A 25000-nucleotide genomic window follows, 5' to 3' on the forward strand; every position below is an offset into this window, starting at 1 on the left:
CTAATTGCTCTTCGCGCCCTGTTGGCTGATTATCCTCTCTCTCTCTCTCTCTCTCTCTCTCTCTCTTCTCTCTCTCTCTCTCCATCGTAGTCACGGGTAATCTTGGAAACGCCAGGCTGTTGCTATCTTATGGGTTTAATCATGGGAACTTTCCCTAAAATTAATTGTCATTTGGTTTTGAACGGCACACAATTGAGGGAGAGAGGAAAGGGGGAAGACAAACAATTGAGGGAGAGAGGAAAGGGGGAAGACAGACAATTGAGGGAGAGAGGAAATGGGGAAGACAAACAATTGAGGGAGTGAAGAGAGAGGAGGACACAATTGACGGAATGGGGAAGACACAATTGAGGGAGGGAGGAAAGGGGAAAAAGACGCGCAGTTGAGGGAGAGAGGAAAGGGGAAAGACAAACAATTGAGGGAGAGAGGAAATGGGGAAGACACACAATTGAGGGAGAGAGGGAAGTGGGAAGAGAAATGTTTTTGGTACAAATTAGTTCCTGCTGATTGAGGACAATTTCCATAACTTTTTCCTCTTAACACTTGCACCACCTTTTACACAAAAGTAATAAAACACTGCTTTTAATTACGGGAATATTTTCGTAGATCTGAAATTCTGCGTTAAATGTAAAATCTATTGTTTCAACAACACATGTTCCTCATTCTTAAATAGCATTCTAAGGAGAGACATTAAATATGGAATTATTAATTTTATCTTTGTCTTTGTTTGTTCTTTCGTCATCCATAAAGGCGATTGTCTGATTTGCAATTTTCCTTTTGTTGTGCATTAGTGAAAGTTATAAATTACAAAGGTATAACTTTTATTATTTTTTCTTTAAATTTCCAATTATTATATTGATCCACTTCCTCTCTGTTGTCTTGGCTTTTTTTTTTAATTACAGACTAATAACACCATAAAAATATTAACATTTGTTAGTAGATTATATTAATAATTGTGTGTGTGTGTGTGTGTGTGTGTGTGTTTATTAACTTACCCCTTTCGTCTTTTCAAGTGAGCAGGCTAAGATTACCATATATGAATGTCTGTTTACTGTAATACAACAGAGAGAGAGAGAGAGAGAGAGAGAGAGAGAGAGAGAGAGAGAGAGAGAGAGAGAGAATCTTGAAGTTGAATAAGCAAACCGGGATTTTGATAAAGAAGTTAGTCTTCCTCCTCATTCCAGTAAACGACCTGCTAAGGATAAGTTTTTCCTTAGATTATATATTAAATCTGACTGAACTGCAATATATACATCCATCCTAAAGCCTCTCTCTCTCTCTCTCTCTCTCTCTCTCTCTCTCTCTCTCTCTCTCTCTCTCTCTTCTCTCTCTTATAGAAATGCACGCAAACGAAAAACTGTTCGATAAACACCTTTTCTCAAAGATGAAATGCTCTTTAATTACAGATGAAAGACCAGCATATTAAATGGCCTTTGGCGTCAGAGGTCCTTGTGCTGTGAAAGGGAGGCTGAGATTTTGATTTGATTTTAAATGAAATATTAATTCTTGAAATCATTTTGCAGATGAGAAGAGATTCAAACGCCAGGAAATATTATAGCCTGAAGGTACTACTCCCTTCTCATTCATTTCATTCGAAATTTCGTGAACTTTCACTATTTCTTTCCTTTCCTCATCATATCTTTGAGAAATTAAGAGACACAAAACCTTCCTTTCTTATCTCTTCGGGCTGCCAAACTTTGACTTCTGTCAGAGGAGGAAATGTCAGGTTCGTTCCAGTTTCAGATATGACGATTTTATTTTCACTTAGGAACGAAATATTCAAAGAATGAGGGAGACTACTTTCATCAAACACATCATAGTCATCATCATTATGAGCTTTATCACAATAACCATCACCTTCATTACGCAATCGATCACTGAAATAAAAATAAATGTTTAAATCAACTGTAAGGAATAAAAATTATCACTATTACCTGAACACTGTGTTCGTAATATATAACAATAATAGACCTTTACACAATTAAATCTTTTTTCTCGAATAAATTGATTACCGTAAAGAAAAACCCACCATCATTATTTACCCAAGGAATTGAGAAGTGGCTTTAACTGACGTGTTGCATACGATGGTCATTTCAGTCGCAGAAGAATTGAACTGATGTTATTCAGTGCTCGGAAGAATCGACAGACAGACAGACAGACGGACTGACCGGCAGCGGGAGAGATCCATATTGATTAAAAGGATTGAGGATGGGTATTTGAGAGCGAGAGAGAGAGAGAGAGGAGAGAGAGAGAGAGAGAGAGAGAGGAGAGAGTGAGAGAGATGATGATATTGGGTCAGAAAATAGCGATATGATTGGAGAGCGATCAAGCAAAACACAAACTTGAAATAGAGGGAAAAGTTGCGTTCAGCAAAGACATCAGGGAATGGGTATTGAAATGATCAAATATGGACAAAGGTATATTAGTGGATATTAATTCCTTTGTATATTATAGATTATCAAGTCCGGTGAGGTACCACGGCCTGTGTTATTATTCCTGACGATAGATATACTTCTGCCAAAGAAACACAGAACAGTTCACCTTGTAAGCTTTCTTGTTTGATGAGAGATAATAATGAATGATACAGACAGTCTCCTCGTCGCTTCAGGAAAGATACACAACCAAATCATTGATTACAGCGACATAGCTTCATGTAATTCCTTTCATTTAGTATGAAATGAAAATGAAATATGTTTTCAGGGCGAGACCTATTATGGTCATCTTCTGAGACTCTCTGTTGGTTTAGCTTTATTTGTTATTTAACCCGGTAGCCTTCTGTTCAGCTCATACTAAAAATCCGTAGAGATTCAACTGTTACTGAAATTTCATCTAGACATTTTGGTATTCCACGCATACAAAATATTACTACTGGTCTGCTGTGTCTTACAGAATTGCTCGTTAGAAGTCTGCTGAAGTGCAGCCAAAGTCAGACAAAATTATATGTAATACCTATGAGTAACGAAAACAATGGAGTAAAACTGTGAAAGATGCTAGTGATATTCCTCTTAAAATGAAGGATGTTTTAGAAATCAAGAAACACGAAAGAAGAAAGAAAATTCCATCATTTCCAGGGACTGGGTCCATAATAGTTTGGAACAAATGAAGTACCTATATTATCAGTTATGTTCGCGAAGCCGAAGTTAGGCCTATAATGACGGACATTTGAGGTTACTTGTTAGAGTGAAGAAATCTCTTACCATGGGTTAATGGTTTATGCTTAGAGTTATTTCATTTAGGAAAATAGAGGCTTAATCACCTTCTTTCTCTCGACTGTTCTTCATCTGTATCTCTTTTAAAAAGTACGATGATAACACCCACAACTAGAATCACGGATCTTTTAATCAGCTTTTGTTGTACTTTGCAAGAGATTGTTGCAATCTTTGTATATATTTTCAATTGCCGTTTCCATGATTGATATCCAAAACGAAATCCAGCATCACTCCTGGGTAATTCTACAGACCAGTGAGACAATAAAACCATCAATTTCATTTTCCATAAATATTTCAAAGACTAAGCGCCATCTAGAGGCGCTTGCCGTAGTCAAAGTGATCTCTGAACAAACAGGTGATTGATTCCATTGTTTTCACAACATTGTAGTAAATATAATGAGTTGTGTAGCACAAGAGGAAATATGAATACGAACGTCGAAGCCATATTGCTCCTCTCTCAGTGAATCAACTGAGAGACTTTCAAGGTCTATCGCCAATCACGATTCAATTCAAAGATATTTGACGTCATCCCAGATTAAATAAAAAGCTGACTAATTGCCTTCAATATTACAAAACGATTAAGTTTCCGATGTTTTGATATCATACTCACGGTTTTCATTTATTTCAGGAAAAAACATAAGGCGTTACCAGACAACGATAGGAGAAACAGGTAAGTCAGTATTAATTTATAAGTTTTGGTAATAAGCAGCTATATTTAACCATAAAAACACATAAGAAACACAAACAACAAACGATCACTGTTGTAAACAGGACACACACACACACACACACACACACACACACACACACACACACACACACACACATACAGATTCGCGTCCCGAAGCCACAGAATTATGAAAGAGAACATTTCCTATGAATTCAGTATATAAATTTAATAATGATCAAGAAGACCCATTGTAGGTGCGACAGGTAACGCAACCGATCAGTCAGCTCAGTGGCACCCTCACAAAGGCTCCATTCAGATAACAACTGATGTGACGTTCTTTGATTATTTTTCCATTCGGCGAATTCGATTGTTGATATAAACACGCACTGCTCCCATAAGGCTCAGGAAGGACGCTCGAGGTCACGCACGAGCGGAGTGCCGTTGCCAAGATAATCCCTTTCGTGTACTACTATTAATACAACGAGTGTGTTTACGTCAATCATCGTTTGGATTTCTTTTGTGATGTCTCTTGTGTTGGGCTGAATTAAACCAAAATTAAGATAAAAACGCTAGTAATTCTCTTCGTATAGACGACGTTCGAGATAAGGTTACTTTCAGTTACATTAATTGAAGTACATTACAGTATTTAGTACAAGATTAATTATAGTAAAAAAGTAAAAATTATTAAGCTCCTTTCTTCGTATTGCTTCTCAACCGTCTGTTACTAGTTCTTCATATTCATTGGTTTCCTGTTTCCTTTGCTCGCGATAATATAGATTGATAAATACGTAAATGAGAAATATATACTACACTGCAACCAGTCTTATCGATGGAAAGCAGTTGTTACCTCAATAAATTTAGACATATTTTCAAGATGTGGGCGATGACAGGCTGGTAGTGATAATAATATAATGGTGATAATTCAAATATTAGTCTTAATATAAATAACAGTTATGATGACAGAGATTATTATTGTTATTCATTTGGATATGGACAGTGCATTAGTGCCATTGATTCCCAATGCAATCTTTTCTCTCTGAGCTTCGGGAAATCGTGTTATCCACCAAGCAGAAAAGAATCTTTGCCAAAGTAGTTGTATTATTATTATTATTATTATTATTATTATTATTATTATTATTATTATTATTATTATTATTATTATTAACCTGGCTTTAATTGCTGCTTAAATTAACTTCTCTTAATGAAATATAAGAGGTAATATCAAACAACGATTTTCCGAACGCCTGTCAGAGAAATTGTACTTTGCTGGGCCTTTGTACCGAATTGAGATGAGTGGGGGTAGGGAGGAAAGGGAGAGTGATAGGAGAGGCGGAGGGAGGGGTGGGGGGGGGGGGGGTGGGGTGGCGGGGAACACTGCTCCTATCAGCAGTAATTTGAGCGTCTTGTCCAATGGAAACAAATGCCTTTAGCAATAACGTTTGTTCTCGCCAGCTCGTGCAATCGGGAGAATTGCTCAAGTCTACGTAGACGACTTGGAGGAGATGAGAGAGCTCATTGTTACAGTGACAGAAATGACGAAGGTAACAGAATCATACTTGCTCTTATTATATCGGTTCTGTGAAACTAGTAACTACAGGTGTCTTTTTGTTTTCAATCTTTTTATGGTGAGTAATGATTTTGTTTTTTCTTTTTTTTCATTTCCTGTTTATATTAAAGAAAAAATAAACAAAAGTATCCAACAGCTTTTTTGTCAAAGACTGTTTGACCTTTAGAATAGCCGCTCATCTGCTGTAGAAGTGTCGGTTTTAACTCCTTATGTGAATATATTCTCTGAGGGAGGAAGATTCAAGGGACTCCTGATTACAGAATTCTTTTTGGAACTTCCTTGGAGACCAGTTACGATTTATTCCTCCCTTGGAATATTCCTCACTTCTGACGAGAGAGAGAGAGAGAGAGAGAGAGAGAGAGAGAGAGAGAGAGAGAGAGAGAGAGAGAGAGAGGCGTAACCTGACTGAGGAACTTTTAATGAAATGAATCACACAATGCGTATCATTCACGATGCATTCGATCTGAATTGATCACTTAAGAATTCTTTGCACAATGTTGCATGGTCACTTTTAATTTCTTCTTTCTTTGATTCAGTTTTTCAACTCAGTTTGCGCTTTTAGTGTTACAGTGTTGTCAATTGATTCTGTTTCTAAATTTTTTTTAAATTCAGATGCTAAAATGCAAATGAGCAATGACAGAGCATCTCTTGAGACCTTAGTGGATGTGAGCCGTAGACCACTGCCAACGTTTGGATCTCTCTCTCTCTCTCTCTCTCTCTCTCTCTCTCTCTCTCTCTCTCTCTCTCTATTTCTCGTATATGTTGATTCTCACCGCCCTTTGTAGAAAACTTCTTTAAAAATCGTGTAAATACATCTAAATAAAAGTCCTACCAATTCATCAAAATGGAAGAATAAAACTGGCAACTTAAGAATAAATTACGGGAATTATTCAAGCCCCATAATTACAGTGGCCTTGAGCATACTTGAGATTAATGCTCCCTTGGATCCTCAGTGTTTGCCTTTGATATCAGATACTGAGTCTCGAGGGTCTAATCGAATTCCTTATGTGCTCTAAGGGATCCAGAAATCAAATATTTGCGTATTTTAGGGCTGTAAGGAAACTGACTAAAGATTACGTCAAACATTATCATGAAGGGAAGTGGTTTAAACCGGAATAAATACACACAAACACACACACATATATATGTAAATATATATATATATATATATATATATATATATATATATATATATGATATAACTATATATATATATATATATATATATATATATACTATATGGCGGTGATGTTCTACATATGAGCTCGTGTGAGTGTATGTATATATACACACACACACACACACACACACACACACACACACACACATATATATATATATATATATATATATATATATATATATATATATATATATATACATACACACACATGTGTATGTATAGAGCCATTATACGTTCAAAAACATATGCCAAACATATCAACGAGCAGTCCATTGCATAAAGGAAATGATTATAGAAGCATTAAGCACTCCTGGACTACATTGCTGAAATCATTCCACTTGTAACCTGACTGACAAACCCCCAATCCCCAATGAGCTTCTCAGTCTCATTCAGTATTTTTCAGGAAGCAAGTTTCAGTTTCCATCCTTCCGAAGTTTCAACTTCCACCTAAAGGGATTTTCTTCCTGATTCCCGAGTTCACTTTGGCGACCGCTCTTGGAGAGAGAGAGAGAGAGAGAGAGAGAGAGAGAGAGAGAGAGATGAGAGAGAGCGAGAGAGAGAGAGAGAGAGAGAGAGAGAGAGAGAGAGAGAGAGAGATTTTATTTTATAAGATCAGAAATCTCATATTTTCTATTTTAACAATAGGCTCCTCATCTTGTTATGATGATGATGATGACCACATAAGCTTTTTTTTTTTTTTTGTTGATTCTCATATTTTTCTCCTTTCCTTTCTACTCTATTAACTTTCTGGGCTGCATTTTTGTATTTTCTTTAATCCGAAGAAACTGTAACATTATTTTTTTAATGTGAAATGAAGGCTTTATTAGAGTTTCTTCGTGTGGTGTCGTACATAGAAAGGAAACTTTTTCAATGCTTTACATTCATAGAATATTATCCTTTTTCCGGTCGTGGATTAGATTGAAATAGGCGGGTAATTGACATATTATATTCGATTGAAAGGAAGCGAAATCTCCTCTTTGCAACAACAGCTGCATCCCAAAATGTAATAACACTGAGTCATTGTCTCTCATTTATCACAAGCCTTACATCTTTCGTCTTCATCTGGCGCCTTCTCATAAAATAAAACATTCATCAGCATTTAGAAGTCTGGCGTCTTATCAAAGAAGTTTTGCTTCAGGAAACACTCTTGCCATGGAACCAAAGAGTTATAGTTTATGAAAACTAGGCGCGCGCGGCCTTGTGTATGTGTGTGGATGTGTGTGTATGTGCGCGTGCTTTAGTTTCTATGATTATGATAGAGGTTTCAAAATTTACCTTTTTAAAAGAAATGAGTGATTTTGATATGATTTAAATTTACTGATATACTGACCAATAAATTCACAAACAACTATCAAAATGAAAAATAAATACAGGTAATTATAACGGGTAATGAGTAATTTGAGAATGATTTCTTTAGACTGGTTTAGTTTAATAATTGGTGTTTGGCGTTGTCCGTAGAAATGGATACGGGTATGCGTCAGAAAAGACATTTACTCAACAAGCTTCTTGTGACAATAATTGTCTATCAATACTTTTGTACAGATGGTAGGGTTATCGCTAGCATGGTAATTAATTACACCCATTTTTATTTAAATTCCTTCTTCTTTGTAATAAGAGATACTGATGCTGTATTCCAGGCTTTATACCAGCCTCAAAATACACAGTTCCTCACCTTATGCCGTTTGCCTTCAATGAAGAGAATGAAAAGGCCAGATATACATCAGAGAATTTAAGATTTGGAGACGAGGAACGAACAAATAGCTTCATCTAAGTTTTCGGCGCAGTGAGATTAATCTGACGTCTTTTTTTTTTCTTTTTTGTCAAAAGGATAGCCATTTGCCAGGGCGCATCTGTCTTCCTCTGCAGTTAGTGTGTGTCCCTCTTCCAAGATTTATACTTACAGTACAGTTTGGAGAAACAGGAATTTTTCAGATTATGTTATATATATATATATATATATATATATATATATATATATATATATAATATATACACACACACTCACACATTTATGAATGTCTTATACTGTACTACAACAGTATAATATGGACCTTTTATCTTCCCGCCAACCTGGCTTGGAGAGAACAAGCCCTTCTTCCCTGAAAGATGGCCCACGTTCAAACAACCAGTACATAGTTTAGTTGGTTCGAATGGGAGGAGTAGGGAAATTACGGTAATCGGGCAAGGAAATGCAATAATGAATGAAATATATTTGGACAAAGAGATAAGAATAGAGAAGAGATAAGAATAGAGAAGAGAGAGAGAGAGAGAGAGAGAGAGAGAGAGAGAGAGTATGAGGAATGGTAACGAAAGAAATGCATATAGTGTACAGAGAGAGAGAGAGAGAGAGAGAGAGACAGAGAGAGAGACGGGAGACAGCTTTAATTCCTGTTTAGTTATTAATCTAATGGATATATTTGAGACCTTCCCTTTAAGAAATGTTATCGTATATATTTTGGAAAATAATAATTATGAAATCTTATCACATCGTATTTTGTTTGTAAATCGTTATATTTTCTATATAAAAAAGCCTTAAATATTATTGGAATTGACTATTATCATTATATATTATTCAGACGGAAATGTCTCTCTCTCTCTCTCTCTCTCTCACTCTCTCTCTCATCTCTCTCTCTCTCTCTCTCTCTCTCGCACGTTTGACGGCAATGATGCCTCACTGCTGGGGTGTCATCACAGAGCCAAATCATTGCAGAAGGATTTTGTTTAACCAGCAGTGAGCGCCTTCCCTCTGCTCATTGGCACTGCTCACCATAACAACACTTCTTAGAATTCCTTGAAACAGGTTTCCATTTGTAGTTCGTCCTCCGGAGGATCCCACAAATGAACATTGACAATTTCACCTTGCACAAAATCGGTTTATTGATGATCAGCTTCTAATAGATTCTTTCTCATTTTGCTTGATCTTCTTTTGTCTCTTAGGAAATCAGAGTTTTTCTTTTTCTTTCGATGTTCTTGCTATCCTTCCGTTTGATTTCTCTTTGGCTTATCTCGCTTTCCTCCACCTCCTCTCATTTCCGCTTCCGGGACTCCTTCGTGTATCCAGTCTTCCTTTATTTCTCGTCTCCTTGTATCTCTTCTCTGCAGACCTTCATGCTTCCTTTTTCTGCTTTCTCTCAGGCCTTCTGTCAGCCCACCTCCTCCTCTTCAATATCTACAACTAATGTCATCTGAATTTCTTCTTAGTACCTATAGGAACGTTCTTTTTTACCTCTCGCCTTCCTGGAGCCTCCTGTCCTCTGTCTTTTCTAAGTGAGCAGTTATGCCGTGTTTGGCATAACTCCTCCAGAAGTATTCCGTCCTTCACCTGCAAAAGTAGCCTATCTCTTCCATCTGCTTCTGAAATTTTTCTTTAGTCTCTCTCTCTCTCTCTCTCTCTCTCTCTCTCTCTCTCTCTCTCTCTCTCTCTCTCTCCCCTTGCGCTTTTAACGGCATGATGCCTCACTGCTGGGGTGTCATCACAGGGCCAAATCATTGCAGAGGGGTTTTGTTTAGCCAGCAATGAGCGCCTTCCCTCTGCTCATTGGCTCTGCTCACCAAAAAAATAATATTGTAGTTCTTGAAGAATCGCCCCAACTCTGAATTTACATATATTCAGAATTTCTGAATATATATAGATTTAGAATTTCCTGACATGGTTGTATATGCTTTTCAACTTCTTTTTGAACAATAACTTGTTTGTGGTCGGTCCTCTGATAGCTTGTACTATGTTGTTTCACATTTGGAGGGTTCCATATATGTACCAGACATTGGTTTTCCTCCAAAACTTGTTTTATTCCTTTAGTGTTTGATGAAGAAAAGAGCTTGAAGCAGAATGTTGGTTTGAGAATCTGCCGGAGGCTTCGACTCGTCTCTTCTCGATTTCGAAGTCTTCCTCCTTTCTTGGAGACAGACGGAGACAGTGTGTTCGTTCGTTCGTCCTCTTCCGTGTGTTTCTTTAAGGGCGCTTTCCCGTTGGGATTCTTGAGGACTTGGGAAGCCTTTCATCCTCTTGAGTTCCGCCACCTTAAGTTCACACTGAAGTCGACGCTTTTCCTTCGTGAGGTCTTCCACTTCTTCAGCAGGCGCTAGAACCTGAGCTCGAGGTCTTTCCTCTCGGATTCGCGCTGCCTCGGTCGCGTCATTTTGTTCCTGGATGAGCCTCGCCATCCGCGATGCTTATTCAGTCCTGAGCTGCTGGTTTTCTCCTTCTGTCGTAAGAGTTTCTCAGACCTTTGAAGCTGGCAGTTTGCCTTTGCTAACTGCACAGACAAATCCCTCACATAATTCATCGTTTTTTCTGCCCAATTTCCTTGTGTTGTACTTCATCTGGTGATTTTCTTCTGTGATCTTGAGGATCTTGTTTTCCAGCTGTTGTTTCTCCCTCTTTATCGTTCTCTTTCTTCAGGAACAAAGTTTCAGCCTAGAGGGAGTGGGCCCTCTCGTCAGGCCTGCTGTTGCAACACCTCAGAGTGATCTGTCCAACGCCTTCATAGTAGTCGATCTCTGCTGCAACTGACGATTCATTATGTCAAGTTCACCTGCTGGATGGTGTCTCGCAAGGCCTCAATTCTCTCGTCCAGTTCCTTTTCCTTGGGTCTTCAGCTTCATCATCAGAGATTACATCCTCACCAGTGAATAGGCCGCTACAGCAAACAAGATGACTATTCCTGCGTTAGACTTCTCTCAGTAAATCGCAGGACATGTGGACAACAACGTCCGAACAACAGCTGCTGCCGAGGCCAGACAAGGCCATATTTTCTTGAAGCTGGAATCCATATCTGCAGAGGCCATACCCAGTTCTTACACACACTCCTCTCTCTCGATTCTTCATTGAGTTTCTATATATCACGAGAGATATTTCGATTTGTCAAAATATATCTGGAAGTATTTAGAAAGATTTGGATAATGTTTTAGGTCTCTTGGTGTAATGTCTTAGGTCTCATGGTGTTATAAATTGCTGAAATAATCTCTCTCTCTCTCTCTCTCTCTCTCTCTCTCTCTCTCTCTCTCTCGCTATGCAGTGACAAGCGTAATCTTACAGAATTAAGCAATATATATATATATATATATATATATATATATATATATATATATATAGAGAGAGAGAGAGACGAGAGAGAGAGAGGAGAGAAGAGATTGTATTTTAGCGCAGAAAAGCAGTGTATTGGCATGTATGTGGAATCATTCCGTTTGGACCAGGAAATCAAATGTTTTTACCATAAATTTGTTCGTGTATAATGCCTTCAATTAAGGATTTTTTTATTATTCTCTCCATCTATATATATATATATATATATATATATATATATATATATATATATATATATATAGATAGATAGATAGATAGATATATAGTATATATATATATATATATATATATATATATAATATATATATAGATATATATATATATATATATATATATATATATATATATATATATATATATATAGATAGATAGATAGATATAAATATATATATATATATATATATATACATATATATATATATATATATATATATATATATATATATATATATGTATGTATGTATGTATAACTGAATCTCGAAAGTTTGGAAAGTGATAAATCCATAAATAAAGGTACAAGCCACGAAGGAAAAATAAACAACGGAGTTCTGCAAGATCTTACGACGTTTCAACGTCCTTTACTCAGCAGATAAACTGACTTACATGAGGAATTGACAGTACAGGAAGCTCATATAACTGACAGATAGGGATTATAAGGAGATTAGTACCTAGAATCCAGCACACCTGGAGAAACAGTAACCTTTCCAAACAAGCATAAACATGAGTACAATTTAATAAACAAAAAGATTAAGTCAATATGCTCAGACACAAGGACAAGACAATTTAAAGGATAATATAGGGTGACACCTATTGAGAACTTTGGTAAACAAAAACTTATTCACATTACATATTCACAATACACATTAAGCATACATATACAACGAAGATATCTTTAAGGCAACTAATTTGTATTTAAGTCTGTAATTGTATCTCTGAGGTCATTCTTAAACATGTTACAAATACAAGGGTCTAAATGAAACAGGCCACGACTAATATTAAAATTACAATGTGAAGTAAGTTGTATTATAGCAGATTCTAAAAGATTTCGTGATAAGACATCTTTTGACCTTGCAATTACTGAACTAACAATCCAATTTATTCGGTGGTTGTATTCACTTAAATGAGTGAATATTGCATTAGATGTTTGCCAGTTTTTACGGAATATTTATGCTGGCTTAATCTTACTTGTAAGCCCTTGCTCGACTGTCCGAATTTTATATATTATGTTGTTGCTTTCCCTGGGGCCATTTTTTATTAACATTCCTTTTAGTGCGTTATTATAGGAAAAAACAAGGTTGACCTTAAAGGCTTTTAACAATGATTTAATGGTTTCAAATCCGTTAAAATAAGGTAAACTAAGAATGTTCTTAGAATTTTTTTTCTCCGTGTTACTTACACTATAAAACTTTTTGTGAGCTTTATTATAACAAATATCTAATATATGTGAAGGATAACATAAATCTTTCCCTATTTTTCTTATGTATTCAATTTCTTGATCCAAATATTGGGGACTGACAATGCGCAATGCTCGTAAAAACATAGAAGAAAAATTTATATTTTGATGTTAAGATGGTGGCCTGAATAGAAATGAACATAGGTTAAGTTGTTGGTTGGTTTCCTATAAATGCTGAATTTACATTGAAATGGTTCTCTGTGTATCAAAACATCTAAGAAAGGGAGGCAATTGTCTTTTTCCAATTCTAGAGTAAACTTAATCGATGGTACCTGGTTATTTTAATTTAGAGAGTAAATAATTTACATCAATACCAACAGGCAGAACAGCTAAAATATCATCAACATATCTATACCACTTTACAGGAATATAAATGATATTAGGTAAGTAGCGTTTTTCAGATAATTCCATGTACAAGTTTGAGAGGAATGGTGATAAAGGGTTTCCCATTGCCATGCTAAATATTTGTTAATAAAATTCACCATTTGAATATAAACTTACAATCAGAAATGCACAACCTAGTGAGTGAAATAGTGTGACTTATAGGTAGAGGTAATTCATGCTGAGTTAGTTCATTACTAAGATATTCTAAAATAGAGTTCTATAGGGACTTTAGTAAAAACGAGAACATACATCAAAACTAACGAAATCTATCAGTGGAGCAAAAAGGACAATACTATCCACATTACTAAAGCTAATAAGTCAAATAGCATAGTAATTTTAGATAAAGCTGACTATATATCACATATGCAAGCCCTACTGGATGATGATGTGACTTATAAAAAACTAAAAAAAAATAAAAAAAAAACCCTTGATCAAGTCATAAAAAACTTTAATAGTACAGTGAAAAATATCCTTAAAGATAAAACGGAACTACTAGGCAAATTGTCAGTCAAATCTCCTTCGCCACCTTACCTGTACAGATTAGTCAAAACGCAGAAAGATCGGAAGGAGCTCGTGGTATTCATTGATGATTATAATCACTTTAGCACGTGATTCATTTATCACACATACCCACAGGTGAAAAATAAGAGACAGGGTGTAGGTCCTGATTATAATCATCAATGGATACCACGAGCTCCTTCCGGTCTTTCTGTGTTCTTTTCCCCATCTTGGAATATGCAGTCATTGACTTCGCAAACGCCCTCATTCAAGCTCATACAAACAAGGAACACCTGCGGTTCCTACGTGAATGTCGTGATGAACAAGAGATACCAAGATCAATGATAACCAAGTCCTTGTCAAAATTAGAAGACCAACCGTTCGGTGAAATACAACGAGCTATTTTGGATAAACATATCAGTATTAGGACATAGGAAACTAAAAAGAATTTTGAAGATTTATCGAGAAAAAGACGTCATTTTTGAAGCTTCAATACCATCGGATTGGAAAGATTCTCTGCAGGAATATTGTTATTTGAATATGAGGAAGAAAGTGTATCAGAAGCTTAAACGTAAACATGACAACAAAATGAAACTCCTGATCGAAAGAAGCCCCTGGACTACCAACGCCAATCATGAATGTGTCGTCAACCTATCAAACAAAACATCTGGATAGTAATGTAACCAGTGCTTTAGGCTATGGTTTAAATTTGCTCTATCAACTGGAAGTATAAACAGTGTAGAAATTACTAAAGGATTGTGCAACTTAGAAAAATATAGTGATTTAACTAGTGAGGAGGTCAACATAATTAAGGGAGTCATTTATGGAAGCATGAAAAAGTCAGACACCACAAACGTACCCAAAAGATTTATGAATGCCATCAATGAACTGAAAAAAGATAAAGATATACACATGACAAAAGCAGATAAATCAGGTGCCCTAGTAATTTTAAACAAAAATGAATACATAGAAAAAATGGAAAGTCTTTTGGGTGATAATAGCACTTATAAAGAATTAAATAAGAACCCGATAGAAAGTGTGAATAGTGGTTTCAATAAAAAAGTGAAAAATCTGTTAAAAGGCAACGAAAGCCTTATAAAGAAGGTATGTGTGACCTCCCCATCGCTACCGTATATGTATGGTACGATAAAAACCCATAAAGCAAACTTCCCTGCCAGACCAATTATCAGCTCAGTGGGTTCCGCATCTTAAAAATTAGCGAAGTATTTAGTGGATATCCTTAACCCATTGGTAGGTAACATCTCTAATGCCAATATTAAGAGTAATGTGGACCTGATAGATAAACTAAATAGTGTAAAAGTTAATAGTGAATCGAGACTTGTCAGCTTTGATGTAGTATCTCTATTCACAAAAGTGCCTATTGATGATTTATTGGAGTTTCTATCGGAATTATTAGAAAACAAACAACTGGATATTCCGTTTTCTAAAAGCACCTTAATTGAACTAATAAAATTATGTGTTAAAGACTGTAAATTTGAATTCAATGGAAAATTCTACTCACAAAATTTTGGTATGGCAATGGGAAACCCTCTGTCCCAGTGCTAAGTAATTTATATATGGAATTTTTTGAAAAGAAAATTTTAAATAATATAATTCCACGCAATGTACCTTGGTTTAGATATGTTGACGACATAATTTGTGTATGACCAGGGAATGAAGATGTAAATAACTTTTTTGCCAGGTTAAATCAATTAGTACCATCAATTAAATTTACTATGGAAATAGAAAAAGATGAATGCCTACCCTTTTTGGATGTCCTATACGGAGAAATAGTAGTGGGTTTAAGTATAGTGGTTACAGAAAACCTACTATTTCTTCCTATGTACATTTCTATTCTGGGACAAAACATAAGGTTAAAAGATCAGTGTTTGCTTCCATGTTTTTAAGAGCACTACGGGTATGTAGCCCAGAATATATAGATAAGGAAATAGATAAGATTCGGAATATAGGCAAGAAACTGAAATATCCAGATAATGTACTAAACAATGCATTCAAAGCCAGCAAAAAAGACCATATATAAAAATACAAAAGAACCTTACAACAACAAAAATTTGCTTGTACTACCTTATAATAGTAATATGAAAGATATCCCACATCTCTTGAAGAATTTTGGTGTTAATGTAGTTTTTAAAAACAATAAAACAATGAAACAGGTACTTATTAAGAACTCCCCCGACAATGCTAAAGGATGTGTATATAAAATCCCGTGTAAGTCTTGTGACAACTTTTACATTGGTCAAACGGGGAAAGCACTGGAAAAAAGAATAGAACAACATAAACAATGTGTGAGATATGCACAGGGAAATAGTGGTATATTGTTCATGTTAGTGAGAACAATCATGCTATTAACTGGGAAGGGGCAAAAAAGCTGGTGTGCTCTAATAATGCATTGGAAAGGAATATCATTGAATCTAGTTTTATAAAAGAAAGTTACAACAATAATATGAACATCAGTCAAGGAATGTATAAACTTGATCCTTTAATAGCAAAAGAAATTTGTAAAACTGTTTTAAATTTTTTAAGGTTGGCTGTAGAGATATGAAAAATAGGATTATTATATTTGTAAACACAGTAAAGGGGGCAGTAGTGGTAATGAGATGTTCAACCCCGCCTCCCTGACACTGTCAGGTGTGACTTGTACCTAAGCGGTAGTATCCCTTGAGAATTTATTGTAAATTTTAGTCAAATGATTTTTGAAAGCCACTCCTACCTTGACACCTGCCTGTGGGTGGATCTGCAGTCTCAAACGGTTGTGTGTATGTTGGTCAGTACTGTCTTTGTAGTATATATACTCGTGAATTCTAATACTATGTATCAGTCCTTTGTCAATGGCTTTAAAATAAAGCCTAAACCGGTCAGGACCTACACCCTGTCTCTTATTTTTCACCTGTGGATATGTGTGATAAATGAATCACGTGCTAAAGTGATTATAAATCATATATATATATATATATATATATATATATATATATATATATATATATCATATATATATATATATATATATATATATATATATATATATATATATATATGATATATATATATATATATATATATATATATATATGTATATATATAGTATATATATATATATATATATATATATATATATATATACATCGAGCTAGAATGTCCCTTAATATCTAATTCGCTCTACCTCGGAATTAATATATTTTCATATATGCTTAACCGAAAGGGAATTTTTTACACGATAATAGATTTGCCTGGTCCCGGGCTCGGTGGTGGGGTAGGTAAAAGCTTCACTGACGTTCCTGGATTTTATGTCTTCTTGGGTTCGCGCCCGGGACCAGGCAAATCTATTATCGTGTAAAAAAATTCCCCTTCTGTTAAGCATATATGAAAATATATCAATTCCGAGGTAGAAGGCGAATTAGATATTAAAGGACATTGTAGCTCGATGTATGTATATGAATCACGGTAATGTGAAATGACTTATATATACTTATATATATTTATGTATGTATATATATATATATATATATATATATATATATATATATATATATATATATATAAATAAATAAATAAATAAATAATAAATATATATATATATATATATATATATATATATATATATATCGATATATATATATATATATATATATATATATATATATATATATATATATATATATATATATAAGTAGACTATGCATAAAATTAAAAGAAGATTGATCTGATTTGTAATATTTTTCTAATTCCAGAAAAGAGATGAGTTTGTCATGTAATACTTATAGCACAAAATACTCACGTACAAAAACAAGGGTTGAGTTTGTGATATTTGTTAAACATATAATTATAAAAAAAATTAAATAAGATTTGTCAGTATTACTAAAATATAATGAAAGTCTATTTCAGAATCTTTAGTCTCTCTCTTTTGTCCTTCTACAGTCACATCTTTTTAATAGAAACAGAAAATGTGAATATGTTTCGTAACTCATAAGACTTCACTATACCTCCTCCAACCCCCTTAAGGAGTTTTCTAATTTATGAAGGGCTCCTAATTGTTGCTGCAATATGTGTGATCCACAGTTTGGCTTTTATCCCTTCTGCAGTTTCTAACCCAAGTCAGGTAGTGGTCTTGCTCTTTGTTCTTGTCAGGAAATCTTATACACAAAATTCACAAAAATCATTTCTGAATCTCACATGTCACATTTATTAACGACAGGCTTCCTGCACTGACCTCCAGACATTTTTAAGGTATATTTGGGACTACTCACAGATCTTATAAAAGAAGCCATTTGTTTAATTACAGTATAAATTTAATTACAATCAGCATAAATTCATATTCATACAGTTGTGATTCAGGGGAGAGTACACTCTATGTACTTTACAGAACTAAATCAAAGTATCTGAACCATGACATAAAAGCTATTTGAACATCTTCAAATACAATTATTACTAGGAGGTAAATATATAAAGGAAAGGGAATGTAACAATCCACAGTTATACAGACCTATAATTCAAGGTACTTATTTACATTGTACAGTCTAAGGTAGGCTAGCTTGTAAGAATAACTTAACTCTCATAACTAGCCAAAACTTGAGCTGTGGAGAGGGATTAATTAAAACAATAAGCTATTCCTGAAGGTTGCCAAGTTAGGCTACTAATATTGCTACGCTAAGGTTAGGCTATGGTAGGCTACCTTTAGTTATTTGATGGTCAACCCTGGTAGACCAGCCTGTTGGTAAAGTTTACTTGCAGACCAACTACTATGGGTTTCAGAGACAGTGGAAGCACGTTTTTTTGACAATAACTCTGTAACAGACACCCATATCAGTACGAGATTTTGCTATAGTTCATTACACCCAATGCCGTAATTTATAAGGGTATCATGAATCACTAATTGTAAAGAATAAAGACACTTGTCCCTGTACCAAAAGGCAAAAACTTCATTATCCAGAAATGGATACGAACACACCAGTAAAAAGCTCCGCCTACCCTCTCTCCCCACCTCCACCGCCAACCCCCTCCTTCTTCCTTCCCTCACCTTTCCTTCTCTCTCTCTCTGAAAGTTTCTTCAATTTAAACTTTAGTATGATTTTTTTATCTACCTATCTACTTATCTATCCAATAATATTTATTGGTGTACATATCTAACGATTCATTCGGTTGTTACCTGCCGACGAAATTATTATCAACGAAGAATTGCCTATCAGTTACATATATTAAACATAGCTAAGACGTGACCGATCTGCCCAGGTCTAAAGACTGTCACCCAATAACTTGAGACACTAAATAATATGTGAATAGAATACGGTTTTGCAATACCTACATCCTTTACACCCTACCATCATTATATTAATGCACCGATTCACACATTCACTTCATTTCATTTCACATAATTTATTTTCACCATGAGTTTCAGAAACAATATAATAGATAAATATAATATGAGAAATATAGCAAATTAAAATACTTTCTATAAGTAGCCTAGATGGTTGCGAGGGCCGGAGCCAAGTGGCCCATGACACTCAAATACTGGTAATTTAACTAAGTTATGCCATAAATAAAAACCTGTAGTACTAGATTAGCTCTTCTAATAATGTGTTCTTAGCATAGATTAATTAATGAAATAATACCTTTACAAAATTGATGCTTTGATGACTCACGCAACCCACGGGTATAATACCTGGTGTGTAACATCTTTGTGACTAGATTCGCATATTATTGGTAATACAGTCAATCTAGAACAAAAATAGATGCAGCCAAGCACAAGTTGGTAGAGTAGGGATTTACGGTTTCGTGATCCTTGGCCACATCCAAATAACATGAAACATTTACCATTATTTAAATAGTGGATCCAGGTGATTTAAGATGGAGAGAGAGAGAGAGAGAGAGAGAGAGAGAGAGAGAGACCTTACCTTACCTTACAGACCTTACATCTTGTTCGGGTTGCCCCAGGTCCCTCAGTGTGAGGCACCTCTAATGTTCTACCAGAGAGTTGCTAGTACATCTTCCGGTATATTTGCATCTTCCAATCTTGGATGGTCTGGGATGCAGTTTAGATATTTGTCGAGCTTATTCTTAAACACATCTACGCTCACTCCTGATATATTCCTCAGATGAGCTGGCAACGCATTGAATAGACGCTGCATTATCGATGCTGGTGCGTAGTGGATTAATGTCCTGTGTGCTTTCCTTATTTTTCCTGGTATAGTTTTGGGCACTATTAATCTACCTCTGCTTGCTCTTTCTGATATTTTTAGTTCCATGATATTTTCTGCTATTCCTTCTATCTGTTTCCATGCCTGAATTATCATGTAGCGTTCCTCTTCTCCTTCTAGACTATATAATTTTAAGAATGTAGTCTTTCCCAGTAGTCTAGGTCCTTAACTTCTTCTATTCTAGCTGTAAAGGACCTTTGTACACTCTCTATTTGTGCAATATCCTTTTGATAGTGTGGGTACCATATCATATTGCAATATTCAAGTGGACTACGAACATATGTTTTATAAAGCATAATCATGTGTTCAGCTTTTCTTGTTTGTTTTGAAGTGCCGTAACAACATTCCCATTTTTGCTTTACATTTTGCCAACAGAGTTGCTATTTGATCATTGCATAACATGTTCCTATTCATCATCACACCAAGGTCTTTAACTGCTTCCTTATTTGTGATGGTCTCATATTAGGTCCCTTATATGCATATAGCTTTCTTTCTCTGTCTCCATAATTTATTGATTCAAATTTATCAGAGTTAAATACCATCCTATTACCTCTGCCCAATCATATACTTTGTTAAGGTCTCTTTGTAGAGCGTTCCTATCTTCATCACAAGTAATTTCTCTACTTATTCTTGTGTCATCTGCGAAACTACTCACTACCGAATCCTTAACATTATTGTCTATGTCTTCAATCATAATAACAAACAGTATTGCAGCTAACACCGTACCTTGCGGCACACCGGATATTACCTTGGCTTCATCCGATTTCTCGTCGTTTGCAATAACTATCTGTTTTCTGTTGTGTAAAAATTCTTTTAACCATCTTCCTACTTTATCCACGATATTGTGTTTTCTAATTTTCTTCGCCATATATTATGGTCTACTTTATCAAAAGCTTTTGCAAAGTCTAAATAAACCACATCTGTTTCATTTCCGCTTTTCATATTTTTGAATATGTTTTCACGGTGGACTAACAGTTGGGTTTGTGTACTTTTTCCGGTACGAAACCATGTTGTCCTTTATTAAACAAATTATTTTTTATTAAATGTTTCATAATATTTTTCTTCATTACCCTTTCATACACTTTCATAATATGTGATGTTAGACTCACAGGCCTATAATTACTTGCCTCTAGTCTTGATCCACTTTTGAAAGTAGGGGTAATATATGCTAATTTGTGCTCATCATATATCTTGCCTGTATCTACACTTTGTCTTAATAATATTGCAAGTGGCTTTGCGATAGAATGAACTACTTTCTTTAACAAAATAGCAGGAATTCCATCAGGCCCTGCAGCAGCTCCATTTTAATTTCATTAATAGCCTGCACAATATCAGCTTCATTAATATCTATGTCAGCTAAATATTCACTATTTTCATCCCTTACTTCTATATCATTATCTTCATTATCTATTCTAGGGGTGAATGCTCTCTTATATCGTTCTGCCAGTATGTTGCAAATTTCCTTTTTTCATTCGTTAATCTCCCTTCAATTCTCAGAGGGCCTATTTCTATTCTTCTTTTATTCATCTTCTTCGCATATGAGTATAATAGTTTTGGGTTTTGCTTGATATTTAATAGGGTTTTTTCTTCCAAGTCCCGTTTTTTCATTTTCTTTTGATTGTATAATCTTTTGTTCTGCATTTTCTATCTTACTTTTTAGTTCTATAACTTTCCATGCATTTTTTCTTTTGCAAGACCTTTTTTCCACTTTCTGATTTTCTGGAACAAGATCCTTCTGTCTCTTGGTATGCATGAATGATGTTTACTTTTCTTCTTCGGTATATATTTTTCCACTATTATCTCCAATATTTTATATAATATCTCCGTATTTACCCTTATGTCATCACTTACGAAAATGTTATCCCAATCTTTGTTTAATTCTTCATTAATTCTGACCATTTTATATTTTTACTGTAGAAGTTGTATTTTCCATATCCTTCCCACTTTTTCATTTCTTGCTTATCTCTATTTTCACTTGCTTTTGAATGAACTGTTAATTCTATGACATTATGGTCTGAAATACTCGCATTATAAACTATTATTTCTTTAACATAATTCATCTCGTTCACAAATACTAGGTCTAAAGTATTTTCCTTTCTTGTTGGCAGGTGATTTATTTGTTGAATGTTGTATTCTAGTAGCATATCTAATAGCTTTTCAAATTGCCTCTTATCTTCTGCACTACTATTACTCTCTTTTTTATATGTATAAGTACAACCACAATCTCCTATTCGTTCTTTCCATTCTACGAAAGGAAAGTGAAGTCACCAGATAGGAGAATAGTCCAGTCCTTGTGATTTCTACATATATCATCCAATTTTTTCAATTATTAAGTCAAACTCTTTAGTATTAGGAGGTCCCTATATATTACTATGTTCATCAATTTTTCAGATTCAAAATTCAAATACCGCTATTAGTTCACATTCTGAGTTACTATATTTCTCATATATTTTTCCTTGTTTTTTGTCTTTCCCATATATTGCGGTTCCCCCTTGATTCCTATTTTTTCTATCTGATCTATAAGTTTGGAACCCTTTTATTTGATCATCATTCCCAGTCTCTTGGGGAATACCAGTTTCATATATTCATTATATCTATTTTCTGTTTCATTTTGGGGTTAGTTCTTCTAAGTTCGGGGTTCTTAAGTACTCTATTTTTCTTTTTGAGTTACTCGTAACTAAACCCTGCGCATTCATCACTATGATGGTTTGCGTGTTTTCTCCTTCATTTAATACTGATAGTAATATGGATTTTCCCATGTCTCTTTCCTGTTCTGGTATGTTGTTCTTTTTTTCATTTCCAGAAATTCTGACATTAAAAAATCCAACTTTTCCATAATATTTGATCTTCCTTCATCATAATTATTAATTTTGTGTCTGAATCTGCAATTTGTCCGTTTCTTTGCAATATCCTCTTGCATAATAAATACAGTTATTATCTCTTGAGTAGAATTTCGGAGCTGATGCTTTGAAATTTTTTGCTGACACCTCTGCTATCTCATTGGTGGTTTGCTTTTCTCTTTTACCTGATATTCTTGATTTCTCTCTTTATTTGTTTCTTTCTTATTTTGGATTTTATTACTTGGTTGGTTATTTATTTGATTATGATTCATGGCTACAGGGTGCATATATTTGCATTTTTGTCGAACTTACATCCTTTTTCCTTCTTTTAGGTTTTACCATATTTTTGGATGCAGATCTCTGCAATCATCCCCATATCCATCTAAGTATGCACATTTACCATATATTTCATAGTTTTGACATATCTTAGGATGTTTGTAGTAACATCTTTCTCCAAATCTGCAATTCCCTCTTTTCAAAAGGTTGCAGATTTTGTCTTTCTTGTCTATTTTTTCCTCTTTCCCGTCATTGTATAGATCTGGGTAGAGCCTCTTCGGGATTTGCTTTTCTGTTGTCATATCGTAATTTATTTCTTTCGTAGGTATGCTGCTTTATTGCCTCATATGTAGTATCAATGAGTATCTCTGCATCCATACTTTTATCTTGTTCTTTGTTTTCCTTATTTTTTTCTGTCATTTCATTTTTGTTTACTTTTCTTTCCCTTCCGTTTTCCTCTTCTTCTTTTTTTCTTCTTCCTTCCTTCCTTCCTTCTTCTTCTTCATCCTCAACTATTTGTACATTCAATCTTGATTTAATAACATTGTCTATCCATGATAGGACATGTTGAACAAAAAATTTCTTGGTATCTTTTCTCAAATCTTGTATTACCTCAGCACACTGTGGATGGGTCGGAATGTTGCATGCAGCACATTTTCTGATTAGGTTTTGTGGATTGACTATGCTATACCAAACCTTACACAGTTTGCATGCTTTTGGCATTCTTTTTCCTAATGCAGCTGCTTATAGGAGCATGAAAAAAAAAGGATATTTTCGTCTGAATAACATTAATATGAATAGTCAGTTCCAACGATATTTAAGGCTTTTTCACATAGAAAATATGGTAACGATTTAAAACAATACTATAAGATAAGATTTCATGATAATTATTTACCCAAAAATATGCGATAACATATTTTTAAAGCAGAAGGTCTCAAATATATCCATCAGATTAATAACTAAAAGGAATATATTCTGTGTGTGTGTGTGTGTGTGTGTGTGTGTGTCTTTGTTCATATATTTGATTCGTTATTGTATTTCTCTGTCTGATTACCGTAATTTCCCTCCTCCTCCCATTCGAACCATTCTACCTATGTACTGGTTGTTTGAACGAAGGCCACCTTTCAGGGCAAGACCCTTTCAGACCCAGGTTTGGCGCGGCGACGCCGGTTTTGTTGCTGGCTGTACATGCATATAGTGAACTAGTCTATACTTTAAACTCAGATGCTGAAACATTTGAATTTTTGACAAACTACACCAAACTGTACAAATTTCATTCGGGAATTGTCGGCGTTGCAATCAATTCCTTTTAAATACATCGCCAGAACTAGCTTGGGGACAGATGCACGTTCGTTCTCGAGGACAGTTTGCTCAAGCGCGCTGACCTTTCATTTGCCCCAGCTTCTTATGAGCGCCCTTCAACCTTGACGCATTTACATGAAGCGCATTTAAGCTTCGGTTTAATAAGAAGCTTCAGATATTCTAAGAGGCTCCTCTTGAGAAATTTATTTCCTTTGTATATATTAGTCAAATGATTTTCTGGTTGATTTCTTTGGTCTGTGTTCGTTTTTTAATCATTTCGCCGTTAGTTTAGCGAGTCAGTATTCTTATTCGTAAACCGCACA

At 34.9% G+C, this 25000-nt stretch overlaps 1 long non-coding RNA gene across 1 annotated transcript in view; it reads left to right on the forward strand.

The window, feature by feature from the left end:
- The window catches only part of LOC135214149 (uncharacterized), a 636319-nt gene that overhangs the window by 134318 nt on the left and 477001 nt on the right, over window positions 1–25000 (forward strand). The window contains exon 6 of the long non-coding RNA XR_010314297.1: window positions 3835–3876. This is a non-coding gene — a long non-coding RNA (uncharacterized LOC135214149). The remainder of the gene's footprint in view (window positions 1–3834; window positions 3877–25000) is intronic.

This window comes from Macrobrachium nipponense, chromosome 45, assembly GCF_015104395.2.
Source record: "Macrobrachium nipponense isolate FS-2020 chromosome 45, ASM1510439v2, whole genome shotgun sequence".
NCBI lineage: Eukaryota > Metazoa > Arthropoda > Malacostraca > Decapoda > Palaemonidae > Macrobrachium > Macrobrachium nipponense.